The sequence below is a fragment of the Serinus canaria genome, chromosome 3 (genome assembly GCF_022539315.1).
Source record: "Serinus canaria isolate serCan28SL12 chromosome 3, serCan2020, whole genome shotgun sequence".
In the NCBI taxonomy this organism is placed as follows: Eukaryota; Metazoa; Chordata; class Aves; order Passeriformes; family Fringillidae; genus Serinus; species Serinus canaria.
In genome coordinates this window covers 43084701-43102080 of record NC_066316.1, presented here as the reverse complement: position 1 = coordinate 43102080, position 17380 = coordinate 43084701, and the positions used below count along the sequence as shown (strand labels likewise).

Sequence of the window (17380 nt, the reverse complement as noted above, 5' to 3'; positions counted from 1 at the left end):
TTTATAAATCAGCAGAAGGAGACAGTTGATCCTTGGTCTGTGTTGTTTATGGTTTAGAAATTATTATATATTTTTTTTATTGCGGAATGCCTATTCCTGGTAGAAATGTTACACTGTTTGGCCGCAGATTTTTATTACTCTTTCATTTTATTGCCGTTTTCAGCATGAAATAAATCATACAACCCTAATGGGTATAAATTGTTATATAAATATATAATTTGTATTGAGATAAAACTGTGTGGTGGCAAACACAGTTTTGAAGTATTTGTAAATCAATATTTTACTCCAGTCTTCTTCCTAGGAGCAATTGAAGCTTCATAATAAAAAGCTTTGTCTTTGTTTACTTTTGATTCAATGGCTGAGATAAAGGACATGTTTCTAGAATTTCAACAGCCTTGAAAGTTTGTTTCAAGTTAGGTTAAATTCATCTGATTTACTGAACTTTTTAACAGGACCAAAAGCCTGTGCCCACAACAGCATGGCAGACCAATGTGCTGGGTGAATGAGGGAGACTTGGTTTTGAGGCAGATGTGGCATGACCTGGTGCCAAAGCTCTGCTCAACCTTTACCAGGTGGCAAAATGCCTGTAACTAATGTTTTGGGGGAAAAAAATTAAAATTTGTGGCTTAAAAAACACATGTTGAGAGAATGTGTTGTTCTCTTTGTATAAATGTGGTAATTAATTTTCTTTTACAGAAAATATTTTTTAATATATTGATATTATCTGAATCAGGCTCCTAGTTTTATATTTTATTTTGATTTTCTTAAATAAATGTGCCCAAAATCTGCTTACCTTGCTTATCTGTTGGTTTATTTAGACATAGATTAAGTCATATGTGAATTGTGCTGAAATCTGTTGAATCTTAATGGGTGGATTTTAAGTTTAAGAGTGTAAATGCCTTATTTAACACTGTTTTTGATGTGTACTGGTATCTAAACCATGCAATTGTGTGTAGAAAAATGGGGAGGGGAGTTGTCTTCTGGCCAACTCTTTTTTGTTCACTGCTGTCATAGGTGGCTATTATTCCTGTTTCTCAAATACTGAATATCTGTAACTACTCCACAGTTAAGTGCATTTGTCTAAGTTCAGAAGCAGATGGCCATTTTAAATACACAAACCCAGGGTCTATCTTACTGAAGGAGAAAAAACTACTGTACGTGCCACATGGAGAAGTGAAAATGTTCTCCCTGCTAATTATTCAATAATTTAGATATGTTGTGTGGTTTTTTTTTTTTCCCAGGCAGTAAAATCTAAAAAAAATTCTGCAAAACACTGCTTTCACATATTTCTGGTACAGCAAACAAACCTGGTTCTTAGCAGTTTTTTTAGAGGAGGCATGCTATTATTCGTGCCTCTCCTCATCTCTCTTCTTGTGCAATAGTGCCTTTGGGAGGCTTCTGGTCTGATTGGCAGGCTGGCATATTTAGGCATGTCTGAAATACAAACTGTGTTTTTTGTTCAGAACTGTACAAACTGTGCTGTATTTGAAATAAGTTACTGAAGCCTCATCTGCAAGAACAATGACCTTACAAATTTAAACTGGAAAATTTGCACAATCAAAATTCTCTGGTGTTTTTATTTTTTTTTTTTTTATTAGAAGAGAAAAAGTATCTGTCAAACGTAAATGGAAAAGGAATCAAAATGAGGTAATCTTGACCAGAGACTAAGCTCAAGTTTTAACTTAGCTTTGATTTTACCATTCAGTAAAGAAAAAAGTTCTGGGAAACAGCCGTAGAGGTGGTAATTGCAATTGCCCACATTTGAAATGCTTTGTCAAGGAGACTTCTCTGCACCAATGTCTGGGAGATGGGGATGGAGAGGAAAAGAAACACAACAAAACAAAAAAACCCAACCAAAACCAACAGCTTCCCCTGCCCCCCAACAGGTTATATCAGTTATTTATTTAGCAACAGTTCAAGAATTTTGGATGAGTGAAAGGGTGGTGAACAAAATTTTTTTCTTTTTTTGGTCATGCAAACTGAGTATACCCTACCTGGGCTGTAGTGCAAGTATATTGGTCTCTAGTTGCAATGGGTATCCAAAATGTAGTGAAAATGTTTCCTTAGTCAAAAGTTATCAAAGAAGAATTAATTTATAATTTTTTTGAGCATGTAAAAATCGATGGTCTCATTCCAACTTCCCCAAAATGTTTATTCAAATCAAAGTTGTTACATAAAATTCACACTTTATTGAGCTTCAATTTTTTTTAATATGAGGCAGCTACCATATCCTGAAACACCTGGTGTTAAACCTTAAAAAAGATGTTCTTTCCAGTTCACTTAATGGGTGAAATGATTTTAGTCTACGGCAAACTTTCTTTGACTTCTGTGGAATTAGAATAAACATGTACCCAAAAATCTGTCACCAAATTCTGTTCTGTCACCAAATTCTGTTCTGTCACCGAATTCTGCTCATCTATGGATACAGGTGAAAGTTATTTGGGATGCTGAAAGTTTTGGGCTGGTTCCAAATTAGCCCCTCTTAACCTAAAAGGGGTAATGTTCTTGTTACAGCATGTTATAGTGTACTTACCAGCTCTGGTCTTGGTACAGCTTGAAAGGATCTCTGTTAATTCTTTCTCTTCTGCTGTGTATTTACCTAGTATATTCCTCTTCATTTTGTGTTGTTTGTGTTTAATCTGGCCATAAACACCATGTAATGAGTGTTGACTATAAAAAGCAGTGGTAGTAAACTATATGACTCATATTCTTGGAATGAATTTGATGACCAATTATGCTATTTTTGCCTCTGATATTCTGAGAGAAATGGGAGACATTCAAATGCAGTTCTGGGCATTGTCAGTCTTTTCAGTGCTGTTTCAGAGTTAAGTCCTCTGGAAGAGGACTCCAGAATTTTGAATAGGATTTTCAATCAAATGCATGAGTTCAGTGTGTAAGGAATACACTATGAGGCTATAATTGAATGAAGAATTAATTTCCAAATTCTGCAAACTACTTTTTTTACATTACTGGATATTTCAGTAGGAGAGCTGGATGAAATGTTAAAGATCTTAATTTATGCTAAATATCTAACTTTGGTCCCTGCATTTCACAAGGGATGTTGAGAAACTTGGAGAGCACCAAGAAGGGTAGAAGGCCCTTGCTTGGAGCAGAGGAGATGGCAGGAGAAGCTGGCAGAGCTAGGCTGGCCCACTCTGACAAAGCAGCAGCTACTGAGTGACCTAAGGGTATCCCATAGCTGCTTGAGAGTAGTTCCACAAAAGGATAGAGACAGATTTTTTTCCACTGTCACCAGATTGGCCCCAAACTCTGGTATGGTGTGTTCGGGTCAGACGTGAAGAAGAACACTGCCAGGAGGCCAATACAGGCCCAGAACAGATTGCCTGGGGATGTGGCTGGATTTTCCATCCCTGGAGATCTTCAAGACTCAGCAAGACCTAGCCAGACCTCACCATTTCCAGTGCTGATGAGTCCTGCTCTGAGCAGAAGATTGGAGTGCATGACTTCCAGAAGTGCCTCTCAGCCACTCCAAAACTTAAGATGATTAGGTTTTTGTTCACCCTTTAGCTCTTTTATTACCTCATTTCAAAATGACTGTGGCTCATGTTTGTGTTTGAAAAAGCAAGTGACACTGTCAAAAAGCATATCCTACAAGCATTAAGGCATTTACAAATGACATACACAAAACTCTACTCTTGTTTTTGAGAGAAAGAAATAATAAGAAAATTCCTCTCCACTGATTATATTTGAAAATCCCCTTGCTTTTCACGCTTGATGAAAATGGAGCTGATAAAAAAATGTTTTTGTTTTTTGCATAGTACTTAATATCTTGCTTTCTATTCAAAAATGACATAAAAGTATTTTTTCCACCTCAGACAAATGTCAATGATATATAAAGTATTAAGCAGACCTATGGAAGCAATGTGGAAAAGTATTCATGCTATTTCCGTGAATAGCATTCACAACACTGTGGTATAGTTGTGGGGGTTTTCACACCATTTTATGACTTGTGAGTAATTTTTGTATCTTTCTTGCTTTTAAGCTGTTGCTGTAAGTCAGTTGCCATGTTCCACGTATCTTTAATTAAAATAGTCAGGTGCTACCTCATCATCCAGCTGATTTTTTTTTTAATCTGCTTTTCTGTGAATGAAGTCAATAATTTCCACCTTTTTTAGTTCCGTTCCAGGCTAATAATTCTTCTTTATTGTTAATATTTTCAGCATACTTATGTTCCTGATATTTGGGTTTTTTTTTTTGTGTTCTGGAGGTATCAAAAGCCCTGCACGTGTCTTACTGCTGTACTCTGAAATTGCAGGAAAAGTTAAGAGCCCCTGTATACCAGACTACTCACATTTAAGCCCTTTATCTCTTCTGTGATTAAGTTTGGCATAATACAAAGTTTAAAATAAAACAAATCAAACAAAAAAAACCTAAAACAAAACAAAAAACCTAAAAAAACCCCAACCAAACAAGGAACAAAAGACTGTTAGGGCTAAATGTTGAGCTATTCCTGAAAATAGCTATACTATTTAATCTCTCTCATCTATTGTATTTTCTATAATTAGTGGTCCAAACCTGATATTTGGTAGTGCCAGAATGGATATTGTTTCATGCTCTCTTTGTGATCTTGCTTATTATATGCTTTTGCTGTGCTGTCAAAATGAGATATTGCAAAGGGACAAAAGGATGCCTGGAGCTGAACATTGTTTCATAGGAGAAAAATAAAGGTGGGAATGATGTTCACACTATGTATGTGGATAGCAGTGTGTGGAGTGTCATGTTGAAAATACAAATGATAAAGATCAAGCTCTATGTTTATTACCTTTTATTAAAGATACTTGCATTCTGTATTAATTGCAGATTTATTGCAAGTAAAAAGACATCTATGGAAATGATGGGCATTGTGGAGTGTTCTGTTCATTTCTGACAAAATAACTTTGATGTAATGCACAGATCCTCTCCCAGTTAAAAAGGCAGTTCAGAAGGTAAACGTATCTCAATATTACCTTTTCTGTTTTCTTAATAAGGAGTGTTCTTTACCTGGGGTTATATTCTGAATGTGGTAGAGCTCCTTCAGGTCAGAGCAGGGTTAGTTGATTTTTTGTCATATTCAGGATGAAGCTATAGTTGCATTTGAGTGTATGTAAGAAAATTCCAATGGCCTGAGGATAGATCTATTTATGCTGCTGCTTTTATTAGAGAGTGTGTCAGTTGTGCACATTTGCTGTTCACCTTACATGTTTCTTAGCCAGTGCTCTTTGTTATCTTTCTCAGAGAAAGGATCATCCAAAATTGCAGGTTCTATAAATAATTCTTCTCAGCAGTCAGTCTGAGACTTAAGCAGACAAAAGATGAATGGAGACTGCTTTTCAAATTAGTGCTGCTGTGTAATTAATTGTGCTTAATTAGCAAATATTTCTTTAAGTATACACAGTGCAGTGATGTAATTTGTTTTCCCAGGTAACTGATCACAAAGTATGGAAAGCTGCTTTTAACAAACTCCAAGTAATTGCATGTTTCACTGGAAGTGCTTTGATTGAAACGGTGGTGATTTATCTGATGACCCTCAGTCTGTCTTGGGCCCCTGCAGTCCTTCCAGCTGGTTTACTGTTGCTTTAAGATAGGAAATGGCTGTTTGGGCAGTGTGCTCCCTGATAAATTAATGTTATTCTCTGTGCAGCTCAGCTAGAACAGTTTGGAAGTGCATCCACTGGGAAGGCATCCCTCCTTTCCTGCTGTACAGGGACTGGTATGTAGAAATAGGAGCAGTAAATGATAGGGAAATATCTGTAATCTGACCTATAGCAGGTGAGGTTCAGCCAGCCGGGATCAAATAAGGTATCCTTCCTCAGAGAGGCAAATATAACCTTGTGATAATATTTTTATATTTTATATAATTTTGTATTGTGACAGAATCTGTGATAGGTGTGCTGTGATATTATGTAATAAAGTTCTCAATTTCCTTTTCAACTGGGTGATATGTGTGGCCTGTAAGATGATTAGTGCCCTCACGTGCTTGACTTCTTTTAGAATCTGAGTTTTCCACACACCAGTGGGCAATAGAGAATTACAGCTCTTAGATGAATGTAATTCTTACTTATGGTGGATGTTGGTATTTCTGAAACTGCAAAATAAGTGTACAAGCAGAGATGCCATGCATCTTGAACGTACCCAAGTTATTTTTCATTGTCCTTGTCCCTTTAGTTTAGAATATAGAGTTCAAGAAGGATCTGTTACCAGGGAATTCCATTCTGGGTGTTAAATGGACATTGTGGCATTGTGGGCTGCATTGGTATTAAAATCAACTACCTTGTCAGATAAGGGAGGAGTTTGGTATTGTTGTTTTTTGTGTTATTTTGGAGTTTGGGGTTTTTTTTTTATTTGTCAAAGGTATCTGGAACATTGATCTCTACACATTTATCTAGACAGCAAAAAATTAGGGAAGAGCTTATGGATTTAGAAGGAAAACCCAGTTTACAAGTCACCGTGTAAAATAATTGCTGTGTCCAAAGCCAGGGACTTCACAAGTTTTATGGCAATGGTTATTGTACGTCTTTGCTTTGTTTCACAGTAAAGCGTGCTGCTACTTCCTTAACTTTATTGTTTTCTGTTTCTCAGTCTGTATTTCAAAAAGAAGCAGCATGTTTTCTCCCTGAAATGAAGAATTAAAATAGATTTCTTGTATTAAACACCTGCACAGTAGGAAGTGAAACAGAACTTTTTAGCTCTCACTGTTTTATGGCAAGATTTCTGTTCCCTTTCCTTCCTGTAAACAACAGGAGTCACTTAGAGAGTGGGAAATAAGCTTTTTACAGGATATTTTCTGTATGAAAGGAAGGAAAAGCCTTTACAGAGATCAGTCTATTGTGTTGGGAATATGGAAATTTACATGTAGTTAAATTGAGTTTAGTACTTGGAGAGGAAATGCGTGACAAAATAAATGCAGTCACTTCAGTCTTGCCCCTTTAAAGTGCTAGATGCCCCTATTAGTTGCTGAAATCAAAGCAAGAGGTAGGACATGGAGTGCTGTGGTTTGATCCCAAATCCTTTGTGTAACCTGTGATCACTGTAAGAACTAGATCAGAGAGAGACTACACTCTGAGCTTATGTTTTAGTTATAAACAAACAGTTTTGATACCTCTACTTTTAGATAGATGTTCAAGGTACTTTTGCACATCTGTTTTTTATCTGTTTCTTTGAAATACGATTGTCTTTGCTGGAGAAGTGTCACAATTGGATTTTTAATGGAAGTTATGGTTTCCAATGTACTTGTAGAGTGTATATATTTTCAAAGTTCTGCTTCACATATGAAATATATTCACTAAATTATGGTGTGAACCTGTAAATCTTATAAAAGATTGCCTGGGCTGTGTTCAAATTAATTTGTGTGAATAGCTATTTGATTTTCATTTACCTTCTGTAGCAGCAGCAAGAGTCTTTATCACCAGTAAGAATTGTGGATGAGGTATTTAACTCTAAACTCTGCCTAAGTATTATGGAATAATATAGCTTTCTTGAAACCTTGGGTGTATAAATTGATAGGACTGACAATAGCTTTGCCAATAAAATTGAGCAGGTAGAGAAAAATCTTGTCATTGATTGTATCACTATTATCTGTAGTTCTTGTACTTAAGTCATACTTGAAAATGGAAATTTATTGTAGCAGTTTTTGTCATTTCTTTTGCTCCATATATTAAGTTCAAGATTCTTAGTACTTGAATATCATGAAAAGGCAGTTACAAGTATGGGAAAGAAGAAAGTAAAAAATCTTCTTTGCTTAATAGATACTGAACTCCATTTTTTCAAAAGGGATAGTTAAATACAAAAAGCTTTAATAGCAGTATTAACTGTTAAAGAAATGATGGTTTTTTCCTTGTGTGATGGGTCCAGTTCCTCACACAGAAATCCTGATGTCTGGGTATTTCAGCCTAGGTTGGCAAATAAGGCTGCAGTATGTGCAACTGTGTTTGTAAAAGGCAGCTGAGAGTGGTGTATCTTCTGGCATGTCTTGGTGAAAGGAGAATGTGCCCTGTCTTTGTCCCAGCAGAAGAAAAAGAATCCTTTGCTGCCTGTATTTGGATTTCTGTTCTTTTGGGCCAGAATTGTCAGTCTGCTTATTTGCTTTCCCTCTGTAGTTTTCTAATTCTTTGTTCAAGGCAGGGGCTTTAACAAACAAAGCCTCTTATTACCAAAAGGGCTACTGCAGTCATGTGTGAGACTTGGTCTAGGTGTAAAGGAAAGTGTTAAGTTTCTTTTTGAAAGTTTGGAGTGCTGAAGACACCAATGTTGGTGTATCCCACAGTCGAGAATAAGTGACTTGACAAGATGCTAGCTAGCCTTTGTGGTCCTTCATGGAATTTATTTTTTCCCTTGGACAGCCCACCAAAAATGCAGCTGCTACATTGTAATCTCATTCCAACCTCCCGTGTCTAGGGTCCATTGGACTTGCTGGGTATATTGACTGTGTCAGGTTGATATTCTGGACATACTGAACATGCTGTGGAGCTTATCTCGGCAGTGAGCATCTGTACAGTGTTTGGGAGCAGTAAGAAGCTGCTTGGAACTAGGCTTTCTGAGGAGGATCCTGCCTCTTTGCCCATTCCTTCTCGAACCAATTTCTTCTAAATAGACAAAACCTTTTGGGTAGAGATATAAAACTTGCCCAGGGAAAATGAGAGAGCTTGTACTGATATTATTCTTTCTGCTTTTTCTACAACAACAACAACAAAATAGGAATAGAAAATATTAGAAGACTGAGATGTAAATAATACTACATATTCATGCAGAGAAATACATTTTTTGTAGCTGAAAATTAGATGCAGTATATGGCAGGCCACAGTTATGAATGTCTGACTTTTTGCCAAACAGGGCTACTAACAAGGATTGACTTTCCTATGCAGGAATTATTTCTGCCTGCATTTCTGATATCTTTCAATGTGAACTCTTTGCCTTCTCTTTGGCCAACTTGACTTCCTTGGTGACAATTCCTGTAGAAACAAGGTACTGGTTTTCAATTCCAGTGGACATTCAGGTAAAGATTAGGAAACCAACAAATTAAATCCATTATTGCAACCTGGAGAATAAAGCAACCCAGATATAACTCCAAGAGGAATAAAAGATGAAATGTCCAGGACAAACAGATCTGTGACAATCCCCTACTGCACAGCAGCTTTATGAGGTCCAATACTACACATAACTTTTGAAGTACATGAAAGCAAATAGGCATCATTATTTCTGATTTGTAATTTGTTACTCTATGTGAGTTTAAAGGAACCTACATTACTTGAAACTGAGGTTTTCTCCATTTGTAGACCTTTATGAATGTGGGGGCAAGATGTTATAAATAAAACTTTTGAAAACTGGTGAAATAATAAGTTATTTTTTGAATATATAACATTTTTCTTCTCAATTCTAGATTTCTTTTCGTGATTCAGTGTTCTGTATAAGAACTTTGGATTAAAGAAAAAAATTGGTATGTGGACAAGGCCTAGTGTTTTCCCATTTGGCTGCCTCTCAAAAGAGCAACATAATCCTCTAAATCCTACTTTACTCTCAGTTGAGGATCAATTGATTCCACTTTCTCCTTCCATAAACAGACAATTTAAAAATTGTCTTTGAGACAGATGTTTTGAAGCTTACTTTTCTAGTGATTTGAATATATGATTACATTTTTTTAGTGAGAAAGACAATGCTAATAATTATAATATTCTCATAACCTTATTTAAAGAAAACTGGAAGCAGTTTCTGTTGGAAAATGGACCAGATTCCATAGCCATTCTAAAAAAAAATAATTGTTTTTCATTTTTGTAGTTACTTTCTTCTCATGTTTTTACTTTTGACTTTCAGTATTTACTACGGCTTTAGTTTCAGCTTTTACTGGACTGAGGTTTATCTGAGAAATTTGTCTTCATCAGATGTAATTTTTAGGTTCGGAATGAGAAATTTCTGTTTAATGTCTTGGGGGTTTTTAATTATGTCCTCTGTTGGCAAACAAATTAGTTACCTGATGATGCTGGTCAACCCTACTACTGATGGACTTAAGGGCTTTTTTTGGCTTTCCTATGAGAACTGCACTGGCCAAGGTGTTTGCTCAAGTTTTAGGTTGTAACTACACCAGGAGTTGGGTTTTTTTTTTTTTTTTTTGCTAGTGTGAGCATACTGGTGAAAGTAGACTTAAGGACTTAAGTGGTTGCCTCGTTTTGACTGGACCTAGACTGAGGATAACAGTAAACTGTCCTGCATTCCATCTGTGTATAGACTTTCTGTTTGTTTATGTCACTGGTGTCTATAATACCTAGATATGCAGCTGATGTAGGATTTTGAGGCTTTGTGTTCTCTTCCATTGTATTCAGTATTCTGTAAAATACCTATTTGAATTATTTTTGTCCCTATGGTGGTGATTTAGTACAGGAAATAACATCTGTTCCTGCTGTGTGTGTGTTCTTTTTCCTTTCTTTCAGTATGAATATAACATTGTGTATTTTCAAGCCAGAATTTACTGTCTGAGATCATGGTAAAACTAACTCCTTTTGAAACTTTGTTAGCTCTGAAATAAAATAGCCACATCTCCTTGCTGATAGTTTTGTGATTTCTTTCTCTAAGGTCAATCAGACAGACCTAACTAAAATATTTTTATTTTACATATGCTTTTATTTACCTGTGTTCAGAAGCAAATATAAAATCATCAAATGTAAATTTTGCAGTGTTAGATAATTTCTTGGCTGTAAGCTGTCCCTCAGAATCTCAGAGCATGTTTCTAAACCTTCTGGATCAACTCACTACTCTTTTCTCTCAAAACATTTTATGGAACTTCATGACTTTTCCTCATCCTCGTAATTGAAAATATTATTAGGCTACTTGCTTTTCACAATACAGTTCTAGGAATAGCTGTGGACCCTTTATCATAACCTTTGAAGCAGAGCCATAATGAAACAGTGTGTTGGTTCAGCACCTACTGGCTTATGGCCCTTTGCCCTAGCAATGGTTTTTTTTCCAGTTATTGCCAGGAACTTGCACAGATAACACCTTTAAATTCTTTGTTGCAACATATAAATATGAAACTTAAAGCCAGTGAGTTGCTCCTGATATTTTATTTGCATGTAGAAATTAGCAGATTTTAATTTTACGCTAGGGTTTATTTAAGATTTTTTCTTAACTTATCCCTTAATATCATAAGGGGACATGTTCACCCAAAACCAAAACCAATAAATCTTTCTCATTTGACTTGCAGGTATCTCCATTTTGTTGATATCAGAAAAAGAGTGACTGAAGTTGGCATCCTTTGTGAACCCTTCTAGCCAAAGGTAAGCCAAATTTCTAGCTGATGGCAAGTATGTTTTTACTATGTTTGTAGTACTTTTAAATAAAAAGGCAGCTGTGCTGCTTTCTTGATGTTTGACATCTCACAGATGGCATTTCCTTGGGATACCTAAAGCACCCTAAAAACCCTAAGGTAATAGGTTATGTGGCTGGGTGTACAAGTGAATAAAGAATCACAGAATGCTTTGGGTTGGAAGGGACCGATAAGATCATCTCATTCCAACCTCCCTGTCATAGGCAGGACACTTTCCACTAGCTCCATTCAACCTGGTCTTTCACAGCTTCTCAGGATGACCTGTTCCGGTGTTTCACCACCCTCACAGTAAAGGATTTCGTCTTAATATCCAATATAAACCCACCCTCTTTCAGTCTGAACAAAACCTGTCTCTAGAGAAAGTTCAGCTTTTATTTTTCGAAATTGGTAACTTGGCAGATTGACTCTCATTAATATTGAAGTGTAGGGTACAATCAATACTCTACAGCTGTTACCATACAGAAGGATTATTGTGTTCTGTAATGCATCAGAGAAGCCAAATTCCTATCACTACAAACTCCTTGATCTAGCTCTCAACTGGATTGGTTTTAGTTCTAGGATATGGCTCAGGCTTAGAAATACTTCATGTTGGCTGAACACAATCTATCATGTGAAGACATTCAATGTAGTAGTTTTCTGTTTCTATCATATTTCTGACACCAGTAAAACTTTTAATTTTCATTTCCAGCTACATATTGTCTCAAGGAGGAAAAAAATTCGGATACAAGAATTTTAAAAAATTTTATCTTAAATTCATTATGCATTCAGAGATTTGTATGAAGTAAGATAATTGCTTTATGTCAAACTATTCAAAGAATCATAGATTTAGGAGAGTCTGAATAATTGATCTTCCTTGCCATGTTTGCCACATGCTTTGATGCAGGAGAAAAGATTGAACTTTGTGTTCAGCCACCTGAGCCCATCAGCCCTCTGTGTGCTGCAGCAGTTAAACTAGGTGGATGCTCAATATCTGTGTTGTTGTTGATCAGATTTTAAGTGGCTCCCTTTGCTCACATCAGGTTAATAGTTTTTTTTCCCTCTTCTCATCTGAGACTCCATTTTTTCAATAAATGGTCAGTTCCATAATACACAATAATATCACAAGACTCCTGTGTTACTGAGCCTGATGAAGCTCTGCTTGATTAATGCCAGAGTAGAACATATCTCTGAAAATCTTACCTACTACTTTTCATATAGACAATGTGTTTGGCTTTGGAAATAGTCAGACTTAGAGGACAATATTGTTGCATATTTTCCATCATGTGTTGTCAATATTATCTTCATTTGAGTAATGCTAATGTAGTAAAAGAGAACACTAGTATTTCTAGTCTAGAATTGTGTGCTAACTACTTCTAGTATTGCATTTGCTTTATCTTTTGGCTGTAAGATTGACCAATGCATAGTAGATGTTAAAAGAAATCTAGAAGAAGCTGAAAAATATAATCTGTATATTTTTCCCCTCTCTTTGTGGTTTAGAGTAGTAGTAAGTATAATATAATAATGCTACAAAAAGAATGATGTCTAATAAGGTAAATTGCTTTTCTTTCATAATTTGAAAAATATTTAAAACAAGGAATATTGCTGTTTAAGCTAGGAGAAGAGGCTTGTGGTTTGCTCACCCCTGAAATAAATGCACATCATTTTTTTTTTTTGGTTTTTTTTTTGGGTTTTTTTTTTGTTTGTTTGTTTGTTTTATTTTGGGCTTTTTTCCATGTAATCCTGACAAAACCTTTATCCCAAAATAATTCTTTTGATGTAGTTTGCAATTATGGTAGCAGTGGTACTGATTAGCAGGTTTGATAATCCGCACTTTGAAATATGTAATTTTATAGACCATAAAAATTTATTTGTTCTTTCTTATCATAAGTACAGGCATAAGAAGATAGATGGGAAATTATTTTAGTTGTAGAAAACAGATAGTGGTTTTATTTCCCAAGTTAAATAGTTAACCATTTATTAAAGAATGGAAACACTAAAAAGAAAAACATGCTTGAAGTTGCTCTTTAAGAGGCATTCTCAAATTGGTTACACAAAACTAAATGTTTGAAAAGTGTTTACAATTTCGATTATTTTAAAAGGGATCTGAATTACTTATATGAGGTTGTTCAGCTGTTGCAACTGCACAGCTTCCTACTTTACACTGTAGATGTATTTTTAAGGCAGAGGAACGGATAATAAAATCGAAGGGTGTACATCCATGTAGAATATACATGTCAGATTCAAGTGACAAACTTATCACATTTTGCCTAAGTCATCATCAGCTTTGTGGGTGATGTTTTCATTGGGAGGATGTGTCCAAATATGTGACATAGATATAGAACCAGTAAACCTAAATGCAGCATTTAGGCTTAGTTTTCCATGCAGTAGCATGTTTCCTTTTATAATAATAAATAAATTTAAAACTCAACCCATTCCTCTTTGCCTCCACTTACTGATAGACTGAATTCTGCTAGCTACTGATGCACTATTTCTGTAATAATTTTAATAGTTAATTCACAGGGACATGTGTACAGGAGGCAACCAATCCAATCCTATAGTTTGGTATTTTGGAAGTATTTTTGTGATCTGGGAATGAACTGGCATCTAAAGGCTTATGTATGTATGTGAGTTAATGAAAACATCATGTATTGACAGTTTGTGCATGTTGTGTAGTTGTGTATGGGCATAGATAGAACAATGTAGTTTGGGAATAAACATACCGTATATTCAGAAACTAATGCAAACAAAAAATGTATAGCAGTAAATTTGACCTGATAATATAAGTGTGGCATGATATAACTTTTCACAGAAAACATGGTGTGCATTTGGTGCAGAGAAAATTGTTTTCAGAAGCTAAACTATATTAGAAAAATCAGAATTGCTGAAATGTAGAGGCACCTCTTGAGATCATGTAGTCAACTATCCCTGTGTAGAGGTCAAGGCCAGCTGGATTTTAAATATCTTCAAGTGTGGAAACTCCACCACCTGTCTGGGTAACCTGTTCTGTTGTCTGACTTTCACAGTCAAAGGGCATTTTCCTTTGTTTCGGGGGAGTTTCATGTGTTTCCTGTCTTATTTCCCTTTATCCTGGCATTGAACACCCGTGAGGAGAGTCTGGCTGCCTTTCATGCCCCCAATTAGGCATTGGGGAGATCCTCTCTGCGCTTTCTCTTCTTCAGGATGAGCAGCCCCAGCCCTCTCAGCCATTCCTCACATGAAGGATGCTTCAATCCCTCAGTCATTTTAGTGGCACTTCTCTGGATTTGTCCCTATACTTCTGTGTCATTCTTGTACTGGGGGAATACAGAACACAATACTCCAGGTGTGATGAGGGACTGATGATGGAATTTTAGCTCTAATCAGTAAGTGAAAAATAACTAGCTAGGAATGCTGATAGGCAGGTACCATTTTTGTCAATGGCAATGTAATATATTCAGTAATTCTGTATGGTGTTTGATGTCTCCTTTTCAATCTCAAAATTTTTATCCTTTATTTCCTCAGTAAGAAGAATTAAAATATACTTAGGTATAAATAAAATATCAAGCTGCTTTATCTTACAAGGTATGTGTGCTTCAGTTTTGGAATGGCTCATAGTCTTAATAGTTTTGCCACCTGAGTGGAAAAGTTGTGGGGTAAGTGAACCCGTATTTTGCTTAAAAGTTAATGGATCACATACTACAAAATACTAGTAATTCTGTGGGTTGTTTGTTTGTGTTCGTAAAATTATACCAATCTGCAGAGTTGGTCTTCTGGTTCCCTTCTGACTGCCACAAATCTGGCAGGACTGATCAGTTCAGGGAGAGGGCTGTTTTGGGTCCTAAAGGCAGTGAGCCAAAAAAATACCTATGCTATGTTATGTCTCTCTGCCCTGTGCTACACAAAGTTTGTGGCTCTGGGAAGATTTATTAGTTTGTTTGGATCTTTCCACTGAGCTTACTGGAGCTTGGAAAGAAGTAGGACTCTCTCACCTCTTCAAATGGTATATCACTCTAAATAATAAAGAGATAACAGTAAGAAATAGCATTAGTGAGGTCCTCCAAAATAGAAGTCAAGTTAAAATAACTTGCATGTTAGTAAAATGGAAGAGCTTACTAACGTGCATTTTGGGTTAGCTGTTTCAGAGAGGGAATGGGGAAAAAAAGAGGGACTATTGGCAGGTTGGTTAGGATAGTTAGCATCAAGAACTGACTGAAGAGTGATGAGTCTTAGAAGGGAAAGAGATGGCTAATTTAAAAAAAGTTGGGAGAAGCTAGTGTTAAACTTCCTTCCCCGAGCGCTCAGCAAAAGTAGTATTTATTTTTTAATTTGAGGAAGAGGCTGATGTGCCACTAGTGCTCGCTAAACAGATGTAAAAAAACCCAAAAAAATGCCTTAATAGGCAAATAAAAAGAATTGAAATGAAGTTGTTGAGAGGGAGGGAGGGAGGAAAGGATGCCAACCATTCTGATTCTTTAAGTAATGTAATCTAATTTTTTCAGTAAAATGTTTTGGTATTGTTTTATACAAAGTGAAAGCTTAAAAGTAAATTATCTTAATTGAAATCCTTTGTTTCTGGCTCATGCAGAATAAGACTTCTAATAAAATATTTGAAATAATTAGGAATTAATGCAAATACTTTTGAAGATAATCTGCAGAATGGGTCAAAAAAATATCCTATGAGCTTGTTTTTCGTTACTATTAGAACTGTGCAGGATAAGTGATTAAGTTGGAAAAAAGAGTTATGTGTATGTGAAGAAGAGAATTCTCAGAGAAAATTGGGGAAAAAGAACATGGAACAACATAGGAAAATGAGAAATGAAAAAATTCAAGAATTTTAAAAGGTTCGGAATGAGCCAAAACCATTCTGGAATTAAAGTTGGTGAAGGATGTGAAGGGCAATGAAAAACCTGTTGCAAGTACATAAGGAGTGCTAGAGAAGATGTGAGCCCACTGATAGTGGTGTAGGGGATCTACAATAGGCACAGAAAAGACTGGAGTGTTCAACACAGTTTCCACTTCAGTCTTCCCTGGTAAGACCGGCCTTCCAAAATCCCAGACAGTGTGGAGCAAGGAGGATTTACCTTCAGTGGTGGGTGATTAATTAAGGGATATTTAAACAAACTGAGTATAAGGAAGTTCATGGGACTTGGTAGAATGCACCTCTGGAGCTGACTGATGTCAGTGTGAGAGCACTCTTGATTTCTTCAAAAGGTCGTGCAATTTGGAAAGGTTACTGAGGACTGGAGAAAAGTCTGTGGAGAGACTGGGGAAGTACAGATGAATAAGCCTTGCTTGTCCCTGTGAAGGTGATAGAGCAAGTGATCCTGGAAGGTATTTCCAGGTGTATGAATGGCTGTGAGTAGTGAGCATGAATTGAAGCATGGGAAATCCTACTTGACCCACCTCATACCCTTCTATGATGAAATGACTGGCTTGGTGGAGATGGCCTTGATAGATTGGCAGTGAAATAGACTGAAAGCTGGCTGAACTGCCAGATTTAGAGGGTTGTGATCAGCAGCACTAGCTCCAGTGGGAGGCCAGTGGTGCACGCTAGGGACATTTCACTTTGTAGTGTCTTTGTTCAGTGACCCTGCTGCTGGGACTGAGCACACCCTCAGCAAGTTTCCTGATGATACAAAACCAGGAGGAGTGTTTGATATTCCAGGTTGCTGGGCTGCCATCCAGAGGGACCTCAACAAGATGAAGAGTGGGCAGAGAAGGCCCACTCTAATTCAAAAAAGGACAATGCCAATTTCTGCAGCTGGGGAGAAATGACTCCAAGAGCCAGCACGTGCTGGAGGTCTTGAGCCAGCATGTGCTGACTCCAAGAGCCAGCATGTGCTGGAGCCACCTGCAAACAGCCCTGCAGAAAAGGACCTGGAGATCTGGGAGGACAGTGAGCAGGACACGAGCCAGCAAAGTGTCCTTGTGGCAGCACTGGAGAGGAATACTATGTGCAGTTCTGGGTTTCCTGGAGAGATAAGGACATGTTGGAGAGCATCCAGTGCAGGACACAGAGAAGGTTAAGGGACTGGAGCATTTTTCATACAGTGGGATGCTGAGTGAGCTGGAATTGTTTGGCCTAGAGAAGGCTCAGGGGGATCTCAT

General features: G+C 36.8%; 1 protein-coding gene across 4 annotated transcripts in view; it reads left to right on the top strand.

Annotated features, from left to right (window-relative positions):
* SIPA1L2 (signal induced proliferation associated 1 like 2) overlaps positions 1–17380 on the top strand; it is a 126942-nt gene that overhangs the window by 15735 nt on the left and 93827 nt on the right. For all 4 annotated transcript variants that reach the window (XM_050972324.1, XM_050972322.1, XM_050972323.1 and 1 more), the window contains exon 2: positions 11192–11264. The gene's annotated coding sequence lies outside the window, so the exon portion shown is untranslated. The remainder of the gene's footprint in view (positions 1–11191; positions 11265–17380) is intronic.